General features: G+C 41.8%; 1 protein-coding gene across 2 annotated transcripts in view; it reads right to left on the reverse strand.

Moving 5' to 3' along the window:
* PANK1 (pantothenate kinase 1) overlaps positions 1-18,752 on the reverse strand; it is a 100,961-nt gene that overhangs the window by 56,495 nt on the left and 25,714 nt on the right. The window contains exon 3 of one of the 2 annotated variants that reach the window (XM_086680346.1): positions 5,191-5,334. The exons of the other annotated variant lie outside the window; for it this stretch is intronic. The gene's annotated coding sequence lies outside the window, so the exon portion shown is untranslated. The remainder of the gene's footprint in view (positions 1-5,190; positions 5,335-18,752) is intronic. 2 annotated transcript variants of the gene reach the window in all.

The raw sequence follows: 18,752 nt of genomic DNA on the forward strand, positions 1-18,752 counted from the left end.
CCCCTCATGGTATTCTCTCTCTCTCCTTCTCCCTCTCTCTCTGTCCCTCACTCACTTGCACCCTCTCTCAATAAACAAACAAACAAACAAACAAATAAATATTTTAAAAAGTCCAACAACAAAGAGATTATGATGTAGATGGTCCTTGCTTGGACAAACATCGAACAATGACATCTGCCATGGAAGTAACTCCAGAGGACTCCAGACAGCGAGCTACAGGAAGGAGAAAGAAGGGAAGTGGCACTAAAACGGAGTTTAAAATTTGGGGTGCCTGGGTGGCTCAGTCAGTTGGGCGTCTGGCTTCTGCTCAGGTCATGATCTCACAGCTTGTGAGTTCAAGCCCTGCATCGGGGCCCTGTGCTGACAGCCCAGAGCCTGGAGCCTGGTTCGGATTCTGTGTCTCCCTCTCCCTCTGTCCCTCCCCTGCTCGCACTCTGTCTCTCTCTCTCAAAAAATAAATAAACATTAAAAAACAAAAAACCTGGCTTCAGGGAGGAAATAACCCTTAAACTGAATTTTGAATAATAATGGGATTTCTTTAGGGAAGGTTGAAGGAAATCCATTCAGAAGGAGGGAATGGAGACTCTGTGGGAGGTTTGAAGCCTTCTGGCCTGTTTGGGAATCTGCCAGGAGTTCAACAAGGCTGAAGGACAGCTTTGCAAGGGAGGAGGTGAGCATTTGCAGCTGAAAATATTAGATGGGTCCAAATCTTAGATGGCTTTCTGCCAGTAGGAAAGAGTTCCTAAGGGTCACGGGAAAACACTAAAAAGTTTTAGGTTATAGAAACACTACCAGACTTGCATTCTGGAAGAATCTCCCGTAGCAGCCTAGCAAATAATTGGGGGAGGAGGTCCGTATGAAGGGAGACCAGATAGAAGGCTACTGGAAAAGTTCAGATAAGCGGTGATAAGGGTCTGAGGAAAGGACATAGCAGTGGGAATGATAGCATTGTGTAGATTCAAGAAACTTTTAAGGGTAGAATCCATAGGACTTGGTGGGCATTTGGAGGGTGAGGGAGAGGTAAGGCTAGGGTGATTTCTGTTTCCAGTTTGGCCAACTGGTGATGTAGTGGTTTCAACATGCAAGATGAAATCGGCAGAAAAGGACCAAGACCTTCTGCCTATATTCTCTTTGGGTCTTACACTTTAAAAAGGACGACCTTTGGGACGCCTGGGTGGCTCAGTCAGTTAAGCTTCCAACTCTTGATTTCAGCTCAGGTCATGATCTTACAGTTCATGAGATCGAGCCCCACATGGGGCTCTGCGTTGACATCGAGGACCTGCTTGGGATTCTCTCCCTCTCACTCTCTCTCTGCCCCTTCCCTGCTATCTCCCTCTTTCTCAAAACAAATAAAAAGACAAATAAACATTTTTTTTTTTTTTAAACCCGATGATCTTCGGGGCACCTGGGTGGCTCAGTCGGTTAAGCATCCGACTTCGGCTCAGGTCATGATCTTGCACTCTGTGAGTTTGAGCCCCGCGTTGGGCTCTGTGCTGACAGCTCAGAGCCTGGAGCCTGCTTCAGATTCTGTGTGTCTTTCTCTCTATGCCCCTCCCCTGCTCACACTCAGTCTCTCTCTCTCTCTCTCTCTCTCAAAAATAAACATTAAAAAAAATTAAAAAAAAATTAAAAAATGATGATCTTTTAAAAATGTAGATCTGATCCTGACATTTTTGTACCTAAATTCCTATGTGGGTGCTCCACAATTCATAATATTCTAAACTCTTTAGCAGGGTACATTCAGGTCCTTCATACACTGCCTGCTTCAGCCTTAATCTCCTGCCACTCACGTTTACTCCCTGTGTTTCTGTGAGTTGTGAGTTCAAGCCTCATGTTGGGTATAGAGATTACTTAAAAAAAAATAAAATCTTTAAAAAGAATTCCTAGAACTTTAGCTGCCAGGATAATATTGCCCCAATATGAACTTCCTTATTTCATTGTTGCTTTTGTTATAGGCGTTGGTGCCTTGCTTAGATATTTGCCACAAGGCCACCTCATACAAGAGGTATAGGAGACTATTTTTGAGTGTAGTGTTATTTTCGATTACAGTGATTTTCCATACTGCTTTCTGCAGGGTCCTAAGAGCAGAGCTGCCTGGGGGAGTCAGAGGCCACCACGAACAAGCAAAAGCTGCTCTGGTGAATGAACGGTGTTAGAGTTAGGTTCTGATGACTCCTTCTTCAAAGCCTCAATCTTTTCCTCTCTTCAGAAAACTCAGCAACTACTACGTAGCAGGCCCCAAGCTAAGTACCAGGGATATACTCTTGAACAAAACCAAAGTCCCTACCCTTGTGTAGACTACAGAAGAGACATGCATTAAGCACATAATCACCAAAAAAGCAAGTGGGGAAAAGGTAAGACTTCCAGTGCCATGAGGACACACACCAGGGTGACCTGGCCTAGTTTTAAGCTTTAGCAGAGGAAATGGTATTTGAGCTGAATTCTAAATATTGAGGAGAAGCTAACCAAGGTTGGGGTGAATTTAGAGAAGGCATTCCTAGCCCGTTCTTTCTACATCATAAATTTAGTAGGCATTTCATAAATACTTGCTGAATGAAAGAATGAATTGGCCCTGTCCCTCTCAATAGGACAAATCAAATGTAGGGAAAATTAATCACTGGAATGAATCATTGGAAAGGTTTAGGCCACTTCTTTCCTCTTTAATGTTCTTTTATATTGGTTGCTCTTCTCTCTGATGATGGAGTATTTTCTACCCAATATTCTTGTTGCCTATTTAAGTTTCTCTTTGGTTTTGTTTTGTTTTTGGTCAACAGAGATGGAAAAATATAGCATCAGCACCACCAATAATAACTGTTTATACATGAATGGAATATACCCCGCATGAGCAAACTTCCTGTCAGTCACTAATATTTTTTGAGCACCTACTTATTATGATTTGGTGAAGGGGGATAGGGTTGGGCTGCTAGAAATGTAATAGGCTATAATCAGAGTAACCCCAAGTATTGGGCATAATTTCAGGAATGGAGCTGGGTTTAGCAAAATTATAATACTCTTATTATCTAACACTTATTGAGTCCTCATAGGCCATATGCTACATACACAGGCCATGTACTAAGCACATTATAAGTGTCATCTTGTTAATCAGCACAGTAGGCATGTGTGTTGAGTGCTATTATTCTCCTCATATTCCAGATGAGGGAAGGAAACTGAGAGAAGCTCATGAACTTGCCCAAATTCAGACAGCAGAAACATGGAACTGGCATTTGAACTCATGTTTAGGTGGCTCTAGAAACTGCACACTTCGTAACTCAACCATAGTGCCTCCCAAAAGTCAGTGTGTTACTCTCATTACCCAGAGTTTACACTGTGGTTGCAAATGTCCGCTCTAATACTCCGCTACCTGCACAACAATGCCTTTCATCACAATTGTTGGGTCTCCTTATTTCTCATTGTTTCTTTGCAGTCTCAATTAAGTCTTGTTCACACAAGAACATTTGCCCCTGTTAAAAAATGTCCTAGCTACAACAATCTCTATTTTGTAATTTATTCAACAAATATGTTTAAATGATGCTACCATGTGCAAGCCACTGTTCCAAGGCAGTGAGGTTACGGTGATGAACAATGCAAAAAAAAATGTCCCTCCTTTCACGGGGTATACATTCTTCTGGGCAGGGAGAAAGGTGGGGACAGGGGAAGACAGAAAATAAACAAGTAAATAAATACAGGCTGTGTTAAGTAACATAAAAATTGAACAAAATGATGTGAAAGAGAATAACTGGAAGAGGGGGGCCAGTTTAGATTGGGGAAGTTGAGGAAGCCACAACTGATGCTGGTACCTGAAGGTAGAGAGATTAAGATGCGAACTGTCATGTAAGGAGATTTGGAAGAACATTCCAGCATATGGAAGAGGAAAAAATGTGTGTGTGTGTGTGTGTGTGTGTGTGTGTGTGTGTGGACGTTTCTCCATAACCAAGTTCCAGTATTTGGAGGATACTGGTGACTAGGATGTATGCACCTTCCTTAGAGAAGGATAGCAGTGTCAGGGAGAGTTTTATATTAGGGTCCCAGTGTTCAGGACACTCAGATTTGTTATATAGGCTCCCTTGTTTTCCAGAGGAAGTCCCTGCTGAATAGTGAAGGTTCTTCAGCCGCAAATAATAAAAGTCACTTTAACTCCCTTCAGCATAAAGTGAATTCACACAGAGAGCTAAGAGGATAAAAATCCCTTGAAAGGCTGAAAGAGCAGGATCCAGGCTGGGCTCCCAGTAATGACGCTCAGGATTCCACCACAGAATACGCTTACTCAGGGAACAGTGATTCGGGAGCTGCCGCTTCTGATACAACAGTAAACCAAGAAATCAGGGAGTCATTGCTACTATTGCCAGTTCCAGGACTGGCTGGCTCAGGCTAAATCTACACCGCAAAATGCATGTCCGTATTCTGTCTCTCCAAAGCCATGGCATCCAAGATAATACGCTCAGATCTCTGCTGCCCCAGAACTGCCTAGCTGATAAAACAGCAGAAATGCAGCTTCCTTTTCAAGCTGGCCTTCTGGATGTTGCCCAAGTGCATCTGCTTGGCCAGAGCTAGACTATGTATGGGATCCAAGCTCTAAGGGACTCTGGGAAATGAAGTCTTCAATTTTCTCACTTCTAGCATGTAATAGGGCACATATTACAAGGGGTTGAAATGGAGTTGAGTGAGACCATCTATTTACCTGTCACAAACCTCAATAGAGAATTTTGATAATTAGGTAGCACAGTGTTCGAAGAAAGCCAGTGTGACTCTTGACCTCAGGGCCATGAGTTCAAGCCCCACGCTGGGCATAGAACCTACTTAAAAAACAAAAAAAGAAAACCACAGATCCCAAATAAAGTCACTTATGCTATAGGCTTGACACCTAACCTAACTACAGTTTCAACCTCTCTCAGAAATGTAGTCTTAACCAGTCAGTCAGGAATTTTCTGGTAAGCACCAATAAAGTAATTTGTCACAGGGACCTTCTCCATTCCCCACAGAAAGCTGAGGTAATTCACCTGATAAGACCCACCATCCCTCTCGCTAAGGGAAGGTGACCTTTTCTTTTTGTGAACAGCTTCTTGCCCCACCCTTTTTCCTGTAAAAACCCTCCATTTTGTATACTCCGCAGAGCTCCGTTTCTACTTGCTAGATGGCATACTGCCCAAATCATGAATTGCTTAATAAAGCCAACTGGATCTTCAAATTTACCTGGTTGAATTTTGTTTTCTAACAACGGTTTGCCCAGAATTTTTCTGCATCCCGGGAACGCCCTCAGGCCCAGGCAAATTAGGACAGTTGGTCACTCTGTGAGGTAGCCAGGCTTGAAGCTCCCTGTAAATTCCTTTAGAGGGTCTGAAATGGAAAGCAGGAGTAAGCAAGTAATAACAGAATGATGTTACAGTGTTGAGTTCTAGCTCTAAAGTCACTCAGACATGAGTTTGAATCCCAACTCCTCCTCTTAGTAGCTGTATGACCTTGGCTAATTTACCTCTCAGCCAATTTCTTCTTCTATCCAGCACTTTCCAGTAGAATTCTGTGATGAGGTAAAATGCACTAGATCTACATGGTGGTAGTCACTATTCAGATGTGGTTTTTGAGGAGTCAGTATATGGCTAGTGTGACTAAGAAACTGGATTTTAAATTTAAGTTAATTTGCATTTTTATGTAATTATTTTTGAAACCACTTTATTGAGGTATGATTGACATATAAAAAAGCTACACATATTTAATGTCTACGTCTTGATGAGTTTGGACATAAGTGTAGACCCATGAAACCATTACTACAATCTATGCTATAAACTTATCCATCACCTGCAAAAGCTTCCTTCTGCCCTCCTTATTATTATGATGATGATTATTATCATTTATCATGTGGTAAGAACACTGGACATAAGAACCACTTTCTTGGCAAATTTATAAGTATGGATACGGTATTTATGCTGCACCATCTATGCCATACATCTCTAAGACTTATCTTGCTTAACTGTAACTTCGTACCCTTTGACTAACACTTTCGTATTTCCCTCTCCTCCTGGCCCTGGCAATTGCCATTCTATTCTCTGTTTATGTGAGCTTCAATTTTAGATTCCTCATAGAAGTGGCATCATGTAGTATTTGTCCTGTGTCTGGTTTATTTCACTTTGCATAATGTCTTCTAGGTTCATTTGCTGTTGCAAATGGCAGGGTTTCCTCTTATATAAAGCTGAATAATATCCCATTGTATCTGTGTGCAACATTTTTTAATCCATTTGTCTGTTGATGGACATTTAGTTTGTTTCAATGTCTTGGCAGCTGTGAAGAGCACTGTGGTGAACACAGGGGTGCAGAGAGCTCTTTAAGATCCTGATTTTGATTCCTCTGGATACGTACCCAGAAGTGGGATTGCTGGATTATATGGTAGTTCTGTTTTTAATTTTTTGAAGAACCTCCACATTGTTTTCCATAGTAGTTATACTACATTAATTGAAATAGCAACATGTGGCTACTGGCTACGGTATTGGACAGCACTGTATATAATGTATACAATGGAGATAATAGACGTGCCTACCTTTATTTATTCAACAAATACCTACTGAGTATCTTCTGTGTACATCTGCAGGTATTGTGCTAGGGAAAATGTCATGAAGCTCACAGCCCAGTGATGCAGTTCAGACTCTTAACAAATGGACAAATAAAATAACCATAGTTTCTGGTTGGTAGTGTAAAGGAAGTAAACAGGATAGAGTTCCACAGAATAATAGGGGGGTGCATTCTTTAGATAGGGCACCAGGGGAAGCCTCTTGGAAGAGATGATGAATGACTCAAACTTTGTCTGCCATCATCATCAAGCTCAGGGTGGCCATGTGACATAACTCTGGCCAGTGAGACAGACGTGGAAACTGGCCAAGTGATGTTTCAAGAAAGCTTTAGTTTTTCTCATAGAAAAGGAAATGGTGAACCAATGTAAGGACACTCCCAAAGGTCAGAGATGGGACCATTTGAGCATCAATATGGAGAATTGCAATGTATGTCAAAATATGTCAAATATGTTTAAATCTATAAGTTCATAAAGACAACTTTTTTATTTTTTATTATTTTTTTTGAGAGACTCCTTAAAAAGTTTTTTTAAATGTTTATTTATTTTTGAGATATATGTAGAGAGAGAGCAAGCAGGGGAGGGGCAGGGAGAGAGGGAGACACCGAATCTGAAGCAGGCTCCAGGCTCTGAGCTGTCAGCACAGAGCCTGATGCGGGGCTGGAACCCATGAACCACGAGATCATGGCTTGAACCAAAGTCAGACACTCAACTGACTGAGCCACCCAAGCGCCTCCATAAAGACAATTTTTTAAAAAAGGATCCCTGAGTGGTCATCATTGGAGGGTGCTAGTGAGTCAACTCATTATTTTGAAAACTAGCAAACTAAAGAAAAGAATCAAGTATTTTACCTTTCCTTTATTGTCTGTATCCATTGGGTAACCTAATAATAGGGGGAGCAAGTTTCTCTTTATAAAAGTATTACAACTAATAAATGAAGAAAGAATGATTGAATTAATGTACCAACATTTTATAACCTAATGAATTCATGGATCTAGACATTAATCATCAAAACCTGCTAATATTACAAAAAGAGAGACAATCGGATATTAGGTGACTCCAGACAGCAGAACACATCACCTCCTACAAAGCAGTCTTGCCAAACAAACAAGCAAGCAAACACACAAACAAATGAACAAAAGCTACAGTAACAAAAAACCAAGCCTGAGTCTAATGAAACCTGTAGATCCAACTGTGAGTTTATAAGACACAGAAGACAGAGGATACCATCAGGATGAAATCAGGAAAATCTAGATTGTGGGAAACTCTGGGGACAAATGACTGGATTTCTCAAAAATAAATTGAGAGGAAAAAAAAAGATAAAAGGGGATCCTATAGGTTAAAAGACATCAAGAACACATCATGGCAAGTATTGGTCTTATTTGGATACTTTTAACTATAAAAAATACGACTCTTCTGGGACAGTTGGAAATTTGAAATCCAGATATTTGATGACATCCAGGAATTGTTCATTTTTTGTGTGGTAATGGTATCGTGGTTATATTTAAAAAAGGAAGAGCTTTGTCTTTTAGAGATATATAGCGAAACGTTTTGGGAAAAAACAATACAACGTCTGTGACTTGCTTCAAAATGGTAAGTGGAAAGGGAGAAGTGTGTGGGGAGGCGAAACAAGATTGGCTACGAGTTTATAATTATTGTGGCTGCATGATGGATCCATGAGGGGGCTGTTATATTATTCTATTTTTTATGTTTGAAATTCTGTGTCATGAGAAGTTAGAGAAGAAGTAGGCTTTGCCCCCTAGCTCCCCTTCTTCTGCCTGGGATATGGAGTGAAGGCCTTAAAGTGTAGGAGCCATCTTCTGACCATGAGGCAGCAAGGATGAGGCCAGACACGGGAGGTCAGCATATGAAGGATGGTAGAGATGAAATCTAGGGAGAGGCCAAGTTCCTCTGATCTCATGGAGCTGCTGTGCCAGCCCTAGACTACTGACTTCTGGAGATTTTGTTATAAGAGAAAAACTTCCACGTGTATTAGCCTTTCTTAGATGAGGTTCTTTTTCTTTGCTGGCAAGAAAGACCATTCATAACCGATAAAGATCCAAAATATGAGAAGGTGCGATCCAGGTGACGAGTAAGACAGAGGGCACCACAGTCAAAAGGCCATGGGACAGGAATGTTTGGAACTTCCAGAAGGCCAGTGTGGCTGGAGCATCACAAGGGAGAAGAGTGGGTTCAGATGAGGTTGAAGGTGTAGGCAGGGTTTGGGGGCCAGAGGCCTGGCGGTCCATAGCCAACCGTCTGGATTGTTCTAAGCATAATGGGAAACTACTGACGGTTTTGAAGTGGACACGTGACAATAACTGATTCATTTATGTTGAGAAAGAGAACTCTGGATGTTACGTAGGGAATGGGGAGGAGCAGGGGCAAGAGGAAAAGCAGGGAGAGATCCAACAGGAGGGAGCTGTTCAGATGAGAGTGATGGGAGTATGGCTTCAGAGATGGACAGAAGGGGACAGTTCTGAGACCTATTTTGGAAGTAGAATTAACAGAAATTATTAGACTAATGTAGGGAGTTAGGAAAAGGAACAGGTCTAGGATACTTCTGGTTTCTTGATTTAAGCAAGAGAGTGGAATTGGAAGAGGTAAGCTTCAAAGTAGTTACATGAACTAGGCAGGCAGCTACGTGAGTCTGGAGGTGGATGAGAGAGGCCTGAACTATAGATACACATTTGAAAGCATCAGCATAATATTGTATTTCAAGTTCGTGGTGGATGAGGTCATCTAGGGAAACATGTAGGAATAGAAGAAAAGAGGAGCCAGGATCAAATCTTGAGAAGTATCAACATTGACACGTGGTGTTGAGAAAGGAAAGAAGACCGAGGATGGAGACCCCCACAAAAGAAGGGGAAAGCCAGGAGATTATGGTTTCACTGGAAGTAGGAGAGGAGAATATTTCAGAAAGTCCAAGCTAGCCTGATGCTGCTGAGAAGTGGAAAGGAGAACAACGAAGTAGACATTGCTGTTGACAATAAAAAACCATTGGCGACCCTGACAAAAACAATCTCAGAGGAGTGGTGAAGCTGGAATCCAAATCCGAGTGAGCTAGTGAGTGCAGAGGTGATGGAGTAGAGATGGGGTCTGTAGAAACTTCGAGAGTCTGCCAGAAAGGGAGCAGAGAAACAGGGCAGTGCCTGGAGGGAGTGCAGGGCTCAAAGGAAGGTTTCCAAAGATGGGAGATAGTGGAGCCTGTTTGAGTGCTGACAGAATGATCAGTGGAGAGGGGAAAGATGAAGGGATCTAGAACACAAATGGATGGACAGGCCTGCAATGGGAGGAGGGGCCCTTCCTCCACTGTTGAAAGAGGAAAGGAGAAGTAAATGCAGATGCAGGGAGCGGTTTAGGTTTGATGACCGAAAGAGGAGGTAGCTTCCTTCTCTTTAATCCGTGAAACCTGCGGTGAGGTCATCAGCATAGAGTGATGAGAAGGGTCTGAGGGAAGCTTGAGAGAGGAAGGATGTGAATGTAAAATAGTGCAGCATCCAATTTACATCTGAAATTGCCAGGCAGTATTTCTGAAACTGCCAGGCAGTGTTGAGCAACCACCTGAGGATGGTGATAAGGAATTTGAAGTCATTTTTGATGCTCAGTAAACAGTAGCTGTCATTATTATGGAATGCCAGGGAGGTAAGGCTCATTTAACCCTGAAAGCACACTTACTGAGTTAGGTGTTACTGTCCTCATTTCAAAGAGGAGAAAATCCAGGGCCTCCGCATTGATTAAGCTGCTCAGAATTATACGACCAGAATTATATCACCAGTTTAGGTGATGGAGCTGGGGTTTGACCCCAGGTTGGGTTACGGTGAAAGCCAGAGTTTTCCCTCCTCTATCAGGCAGAGGTAGCCCTGTAGCATAGGCAGCCGAGTGGCTGGAGCGCCCTCCAGCAGTCCGAGGAGCGCCAGCTTTCACGGATCACCCCGGGTCCTCTGGGGGTAAAGCAGAGGAAGGAAACTGCCAGGATAAGCCTTCAGCAGCCACTGCGGCTGCTGCTCTGCGAGGTCACACGTGTGACTCTGGATCAAATCCTTGCCAATGGTGAGCAGCTGCTTTTACATGGGAGCCAAGTCAGCGGCTAGGTAGAGGAGGAAGAGCACTGATTTTCAGCCAGCGTTTCTCATTCAAATGATCTTTTTCAAATTTCCGGGTGGATAAAAAAAAAAAAGGTTTTGTTTGTTTCGCAGCAGTAAACAGCATGTGTTATGCTCTTAATTTTGTGGATCTGGAGTTTGGACAGCACTCAGGGGAAACAGCTCGTCTATTCATGATGATGCCTAAGTGGCTGGGATGGCTCAAATGACCATAGATGGCCGGGCTGGTTTCACTGCAGCCATACATCTGAGGCCTGACTTCGGGTTACAGTTTGTTTCTTCCGTTATTCCTCCACACGTCTCCTGGAGCTAAAATGTCCAAGGTAGCTCCTTCATTTCCATGTCTGGCACCTAGGTTGGGACGGCTGGAGCAGCTTGGGCTGATCGTCACTCTCCACAGGATACCTCTTCTGGGCTAGCTTGGGCTTCCTCACAAGAGTCACAGAGCAGTCAGACTTACATGGTGGCTGGCTTCAAAAATGTATATTCGTACGGCTCAGTGTTAACCTACTTCATGGCATAAAGGAGTGTCATTGAGAGGACTGGTGCTGTAATTTGGCCACTAAGTCATTAATACTTGGACATTTTGAGAAGCAACATCGAAGTGTTTTCCATTCTTTCATCCTAAAATTAGATCAAGGGCTATATTGTGCAGTTAGGCCAGCTGCCAGCCGAGGCAGATTCATACCAGTTTGCCCCTTCTTGCACTTCTCCTGCAGCCATCTTCAGCCTTCAGAGTACTTGACCCCATCTGCCTGATCCTGTATCAGCTGGGATGGCCCGAGGCCTTGACACTTTCGCGTCTTCAGCACAAGCTATGTCATGGTAAGTAAAGTTGTTATTGGACATGTGAAGATTCAAAAAACGTCATCTTGTAATGTATCTTTAAATTCTACTCATAGGGATTTATCTTAAGCCAAATTCAAAATAAGGAAAATAAGCTATACATACAATTGTGTATTACAGTGCCATCTATATCAGAGAGAGTGATGGAGAGAGGGAGGGAAGGATAGACAGATTACAAGTAACCTATGCATATGGCAATAAAGAATGGCTTATTTCTTCAAAAGGTAGTTCAGTGTAGTGATCAGGAGCATGGAATCACACTGCCTAAGTTCAAATCTTGACCCTGTCGCTTACTAGCTTTGTAATGATTTGGGGCAACTTATTTAACTTCTTCAGTCTTCTCATCTTTAAAATGGTAATAATAATGATAATACCCACCTTGTAAGGTTGTTTAGAGGATTAAATAGATAATATGTGGAAAGTGATTTGAATAGTGCCTGGAAATAGTGAATTAGCACAGTAGGTATAATTTTTATTTTTTATTTTTATTATTTTTGTAACGTTTATTTTTGAGACAGAGAGAGAGAGAGAGAGAAAGAGAGAGAGAAGGAGCAGGGGAGGGGCAGAGAGAGAAGAAAGGGAGACACAGAATCCAAAGCAGGCTCCAGGCTCCCAGCTGTCAGCACACAGCCCGACACGGGGCTTGAACTCACAAACCGGGAGATCATGACCTGAGCCGAAGTCAGATGCTTAACCGACTGAGCCACCCAGGCGCCCCAGTAGTTATAAATCTTAAATTGCTGAAATGACATTTCCTGGGACGTACTATGTGCCAGATGCTGAAGTGCTGGAAACTGAAGACAGCATAATTCCTACTCTGGGGAGAGAGGTAGGCATAGAGCATGCATGGGAAGTACAATACAAAATGGAGATATGTACGAAGGTATCTAGGAGTATGGAGGTGGGAGTACCTCCCTCCTGGGGAGGATAGGAGATGCTCCTCCATGGAGGCAATGTTTATGCCAAACCTTAGAGGAGAAGTAGGAGTTTGCCGAGTGGACAGGAGGGGGCAGTGTGGGTGAGTTATTCTGGGCAGAGTTAACCCCACATGCTATGCTGTGTGCATTTCAGTGAACACAGGGGATATGGAGTGGGGTAGGGGACAGGGGGGTAATGAGGCTGAAAATGCAGGCAAGAGCCCAGCCTGAAGCGGTCTGTGAGCCATTGGAGTGGTTTGGCCTCTCATGCATAGTTGGTTGGGAATCACTGAAGACACCAGTTTCAGGCCTGTCTGCTGTGTGGAGGATGGATTGCTAGACCACAAAAAGCAAGGGCACCAGTTAGAAAACATTTGCAGTAATTTAGGCAAGAGAGTACGTTGTTCTGAACTAGGGTAGTGACAAGAGCAACATAGGTATAGCTCAGCTTTCTGGCGTGGGTGTCTGAGTGGATGGAGGAATGTGGTCGGTTAGGTGGAATGTCATGTATTTCTCAAAATGATCACAGTGAAAACTGTGTAGCAATATGGAAAAATGTTAACTGATGAAAGCAACCTACTAATCGAGTCTGTACCATTTATGACTGTAAATCAAGCAAACATACTCAAAGATGAGGTGAAGAAGGGATATAAAATAATCAAATAGTTTGCTTTCTTAGGCTATTAGGATTGTGGATGCGATCTTCCTTTGTTATTAATTTATAGAAATGCTCTTGTAACTTTGAAGAAAAAATAGTATACAAAAACTATAATGAAATATTGTGCTTGGAATTTTGCCTTTGTTTTAGATTTCCTTTAATTCCTGAATTAGTTTTTTGGTAAGAGCTTAGTGGAGACATAATTCATATACCATACAATATATCCATTCGAAGGGTACAATTCAATGGTTTTTTAGTATATTCACAGAATTGTGCAGTCATCACCAAAATCAATTTTAGAACATTTTTACCACCCCAAAAGGAAACCTCATACCTATTTGCAGTCACTCCCCATTTCCCCTTAACCCCCAGCCCTAGAGAAACACTGACCTACTTTCCATCTCTATAGATTTGTCTATGCTGGACATTTCATATAAATGAAATCATATAATATGTGGTCTTTTGTGACTGGTTTCTTTTCGTCCATACGTTTCTTTTCATGGCTGAATAATATTCCACTGCAAGGATATACCATATTTTACTTACCCATTTGATAGTTGATAGACATTTGGGTTGTTTCCACTTTGGGGCTATTATGAATAATGCTACTATGAATATTTATGTACAAGTTTTTGTGTGGATGTATGTTTTCATTTCTCTTGAGTATGTACTGACTCAAAACATAAAAGTGTAAATGGGCACCAGGGATAATTTGGGGGTCAATGGATATATTCTGTATCATGATTGTGGCAGTGGTTACATATCTATATATATTGGCCAAAACTCATTGAATTGTACACTTACTTACCTTAATGAAATTAATTGTATTTAATTTATATCTCAGTAAAGCTGACCCACAAAATAAAGGATAGAATGGTGGGAAGATAGATTTGGAGCATATTAATATGTATAATGTTTTACATTATATGATGCTTTTCTGTATACCAGTATTTCACATTGTCTCATTAAAACCAATCAACCAACCAAACAAAAACTATGATCATTCCAATAGGCCAATGAGATAAGGAAGAAGGTATGTGTCCATCTGAGAGACCAGAAAAATAGAACCGCAGAAGTCAGTTAAGTGGTTTGCCCAATATCACACAGCTGCGAATTAGCAGTGGCAGACTGTGTTCCACCTTTCATTTCTGCAGTTTTCAAACACTTAATCAAATTTGCTTACAAAAATTGAAGGAGAAGGAAGCTACATCTGAACAGATTTCATATTTGGACATAAGAATAAAGTTCCCCCACATGCTGGCTCTTCCATGACCTAGAATAAAAATAAAAAAGTGGTGACTTTAATCACAACAAGTAGAACAGCATCTCTGAGAAGCAAGAACATTTAAAAATGTCCCACCTTTGACTGCAATGCTCTTTTAAGTTGCTCTAACCCTTGAGCTTTGATTTTACTGAGAATAGAGTGTTCTACATCTCTTCCTTAAGAGTTTCTGCATGTCCTACACTTTCATGTGCTCAGATCCTTTGCCTGTGGCCTGCCTACCCGGCTCAGTAAGGCAGGTGGACTGGCTCCTGTAAGGCTGTCTTTCTCAGGCCCCTGAGTCACTCGGATTCCAGCTGGCATTAGCCATTGGGCGGCACTAGTGACGGAATGGTAGAATCTTACTCTCCTTCCCTTGGGTGGCATCTCCAAAACTGCTGCCCTTCTTCCAAAGTCTCCACCTTTGGGGGATGTGCTTGCCTTGACAGCCTCTTCTGCTGGGTGATCATAACTCCTGGGCTCCAATTAAACCACCTTTTCCCTGTTTTTCAGTCTAAGGGTGGTGGTGGCTTTGTGCTGTTGCCAATGTCTGTGTTGCTTCACTGTCCTCAGATTAGCTTCTCTGCCTCTTCCTCTTTCTCTCACCGTAGAGTCTCTCTTCTAAACACCCATGGTGGTTTCTCTTTGCTTGGTTGAACCTTGGATGAGAGACTGTCTCTGATCTTGACTCAGGATTGGACCTAGGCTTTACCCACTTTAAGGCTTTACCTACTTCATTTGGTATCCTTTTCTAGCCCACCCCTTGGGCACATTCAGTTATGACATCCATTATTCCATTATGGGCAGGTATATTTGTATTCTGAAGGCAACCTTTAGAAAATTAAAATTTATTTACCAAACTGGCTGGTCAGAAATCATCCAATGGAAATAATGTATTTAATGGATCTTGCATCTCTGAATAAACATTTAGCTGCCCATTGTTGTGTAACATTTAGCATGTTAAATTAGTACGGTGGAGATTTTCTTAGCATAATTAACACTAGTTTCTGTGTAATAAATAATTCCAAATCTCAGTGGCCTAATACAATAAATATTTATTCGTTGTTCACAAAGAGTTCAATGTGGTCAGCTGGGGGTTTCTGCTCTGTGCAGTCTTTCAGAACCTAGTATTGCCCTAGATGTTGACATCAGTCTCACTGAGGGGAGACAAAAGAGAGCACAGAGGATTGTGGGCTATGGACTAGGCCTAGGAGTATCAGATAGCCTTTTCCCCAACTCATTGGTCAGAACTCAAGCCAAGTGGCCCCCCTCTAATGGCAGGAGAAGCTGAGAAATGTAATTTAACTTAGTACCTAGGAGGAAAAAAAAATGAGCTTGGAAAGCACATGGTCAGTCTGCTACAATTCGCTCTCTGGCCAATGAATTTCCCTTTTACTCTTCCTCCCATATATAGAGTAGATCCCTCTCCACCCTACCCCTGAGAATGTTATCCAAAGTCACTGAATCCAGCTAAAAGCCCTGGGAGATGCTCAGGCATCTCCATCTGGTACACATGTGGTTCTTTTTGGTTGTGTAAAAGCTAAAAAAAAAAAAAAAAAAAAAAAAAGAGAGAGCTATCTGTCCTCTCTCTTTTCTCATTCCCAAATATACAGTAGCAAGCAGAGACAAATAACCTCAGTGTCCTATTTGGAAAGGGAAGAAATGAAAGACATAAAGTCAACACTGGTCCAAAGCTATAGAGCAGGCATTCCTTTCTCTGACCAGGAACTGTTCTGAAATGTCTTTGATTGTACTCTGTTTCTATGATAGGAATTATTTCATCCATACTAGATGTTTGCCCTGCCATACAGATGGGGCCTTCAAATAAAATTTGTCTCTGGCAATATTTTTATTTTGGGAAAGATCACTTTTTTTAAAACATTTTTTTGAAATGCTTGTTTATTTTTGAGAGAGAAAGAGCATGAACAGGGTGGGGCAGAGAGAGAGGGAGACACAAAATCTGAAGCAGGCTCCAGGCTCTGAGATGTCAGCATGGAGCCCGACCTGGGGCGTGAACTCACGAACCAGGAGATCATGATCAGAGCTAAAGTCGAATGCTTAAGCAACTGAGCCACCCAGGCGCCCTCCCCCCTTTTATAAGGTTACCATTTGAGCCATTTTATTTTAAATTGTTTTTTTTTAACGTCTATTCATTTTTGAGAGGGAGAGAGACACATGGCGAAGGAGGGGAAGAGAGAGAGACACACACAGAATCTGAAGCAGGCTCCAGGCTCTGAGCTGTCAGCATACAGCCCGATGCAGGACTCGAACCCACAAACCCACGAACCCACGATCTGAGCCGAAGTCGGATGCTTAACCAACTGGGCCACCCAGGCACCCAGGGAAGATTTTTCTACATAGTTAAAAGAGGGGCAAAAGTTTCTCTTGAATGGTGCCTGCGTGGCTCAGTCAGTTAAGCATCTGTTGATTTTGGCTCAGGTCATGATCTCATGGTTAGTGAGTTTGGGCCCTGTGTCAGGGTCTGTGCTGACAGTATGGAGCCTGCTTGGAATTCTCTCTCCCTCTCTCTCTGCCCCTCGCCTGCTTGTGCACCTGTGCCCATGCACGCGTGCTCTCTCTCTCTCTCTCAAAATAATTAATTAAAAAAAAAGTTTCTCTTGAGCCCACAAGGTCTTAATTACCTTCAGCTCAAAACAGTCCACATGCTAAAGTGGCACATTTTGGGGAAGACTTGTCCTGAACCGCTTCATTACAATAACAATTATAACAATAACTAAAATTCACTGAGCATTTATCATGTGCCAGACACTATGCAAAGTGCTTTATAATTATTTTATTCATTATAAAAACTCTATATGATAGACTCCATAATTTCTACTTTACCAATAAGGGAATTAATGATCAGAGAAGTTAATTTGCTTAGAGTCACATAGCTAATACCTAGTGGAGCTAATATTTGAGTTTAGGTCTGTCTGAATGCAAAACTCCTGCTCTTGGTCAGTAGATTATACACTCAGATTGCAAGATGTTTCTCACCTACTTCTGGGGAGTCTTTCCAAATTTAATTCTAAAGCTGAAATCTTGGGGTGCCTGTGGCTCAATTGGTTAAGGGTCCAACTTCTGTTCAGGCCACGATCTCAGTTTGAGAGCTTGAGCCCCATGTCAGGCTCTGTAATGACAGTGTGGAGCCTGCTTTGGATTCTTGGCCCCTCTCCCACCGTCAAAAATAAATAAATAAACATTAAAAAGTAAAGTTGGAATTTTGACCTCACTATTTGGCCAATACCACACTGATAATTTCTGTAGGTAAGAATCACCAATGGGTGGTAAAATTGGTGGGACAAAGTTTGATAAGAAACAGGATATAAGTATATTTTTAAAGTATCTCAACACAAGATATTTATTAATTATAAAGAGAGTAAGAGTAACTTTATAGTGGAGAAACAAGGCACAGAGCACCTAAATCGCATAATTAACGTTAACACATTAACATCATGCGACTCCTGAAATGATGCACCGAGAAGGGCACAGCATCACTTCTGTGGTATTCTTGCCAAGAATGTACAACCTGAATTTTGAATCATTAGGAAGGACATCAGGTAAACCCAAATTGAAGCACATTCTACAAAATAACTGCCAGTACTCTCCAAAAGTGTCAATGTAATAAAAGACAAACACTGAGGAACTACCTTAGGTTGAAGGAGACTGAGAAAATATGAGAACTAAATGCAATGTGTGATTCTGGATTGGATCCAGGACCATAAAAAACCATTAGTGTGACAATTAGTAAAATCTGAATAAGCTCTGTATATTAGTGGTATGATATCAAAGTTAATTTCCTGATTTTCATAATCGTACTCTCTTTATATAAGTTGTGAAGTTGGGTGAAGGATATATGAGGACTGATTTTTATTTTTGGTGATGTGTTGTTGGTTGGGTTTGTTTTTTTGGGGGGCACCTTTTTTGTGAGTCTGAAATTATTTTAAAATACAAAGTTAAAAGAAAAGTCTTGTCTCCCCACTTTACTTGTTAAAAGTTGTTTACCTATCAAAATCATGTCTGAGCTGAAAGTGAATGGATTATAAGTACGTCTCCACCAGCTTTCTCGTCTGTTCCGCATTCTGTGTTCTGTCTCTAATAGGCTGTCACGTTCCTTTGTCCAGATGGTGTCATGCTCAATGGTGCCAGATCTAAGAGAGAGCTATTTACACCCTAGATAGCATACATTTGTATATTCATTATGACAATTTTCTGGCAAATGAAAGAAAAATGTTTTGTGCTAACAAAATCAATGTATTACGACAGTTTACCGTCATATGGAAGTAAAGTGTCTTGGGAAGGGCATTTTTCCCCCTAATTCACATAAAAGAACATTATAAGCCAGTGGTAGCCCTGCAGGCACTCCATTCCTTCCAAAGCTACCACCAAGGGTACAACCTCTCTTCCT

This window comes from Puma concolor, chromosome D2 (genome assembly GCF_028749965.1).
Source record: "Puma concolor isolate L17-30 chromosome D2, mPumCon1.1.hap2, whole genome shotgun sequence".
Lineage (NCBI taxonomy): Eukaryota > Metazoa > Chordata > Mammalia > Carnivora > Felidae > Puma > Puma concolor.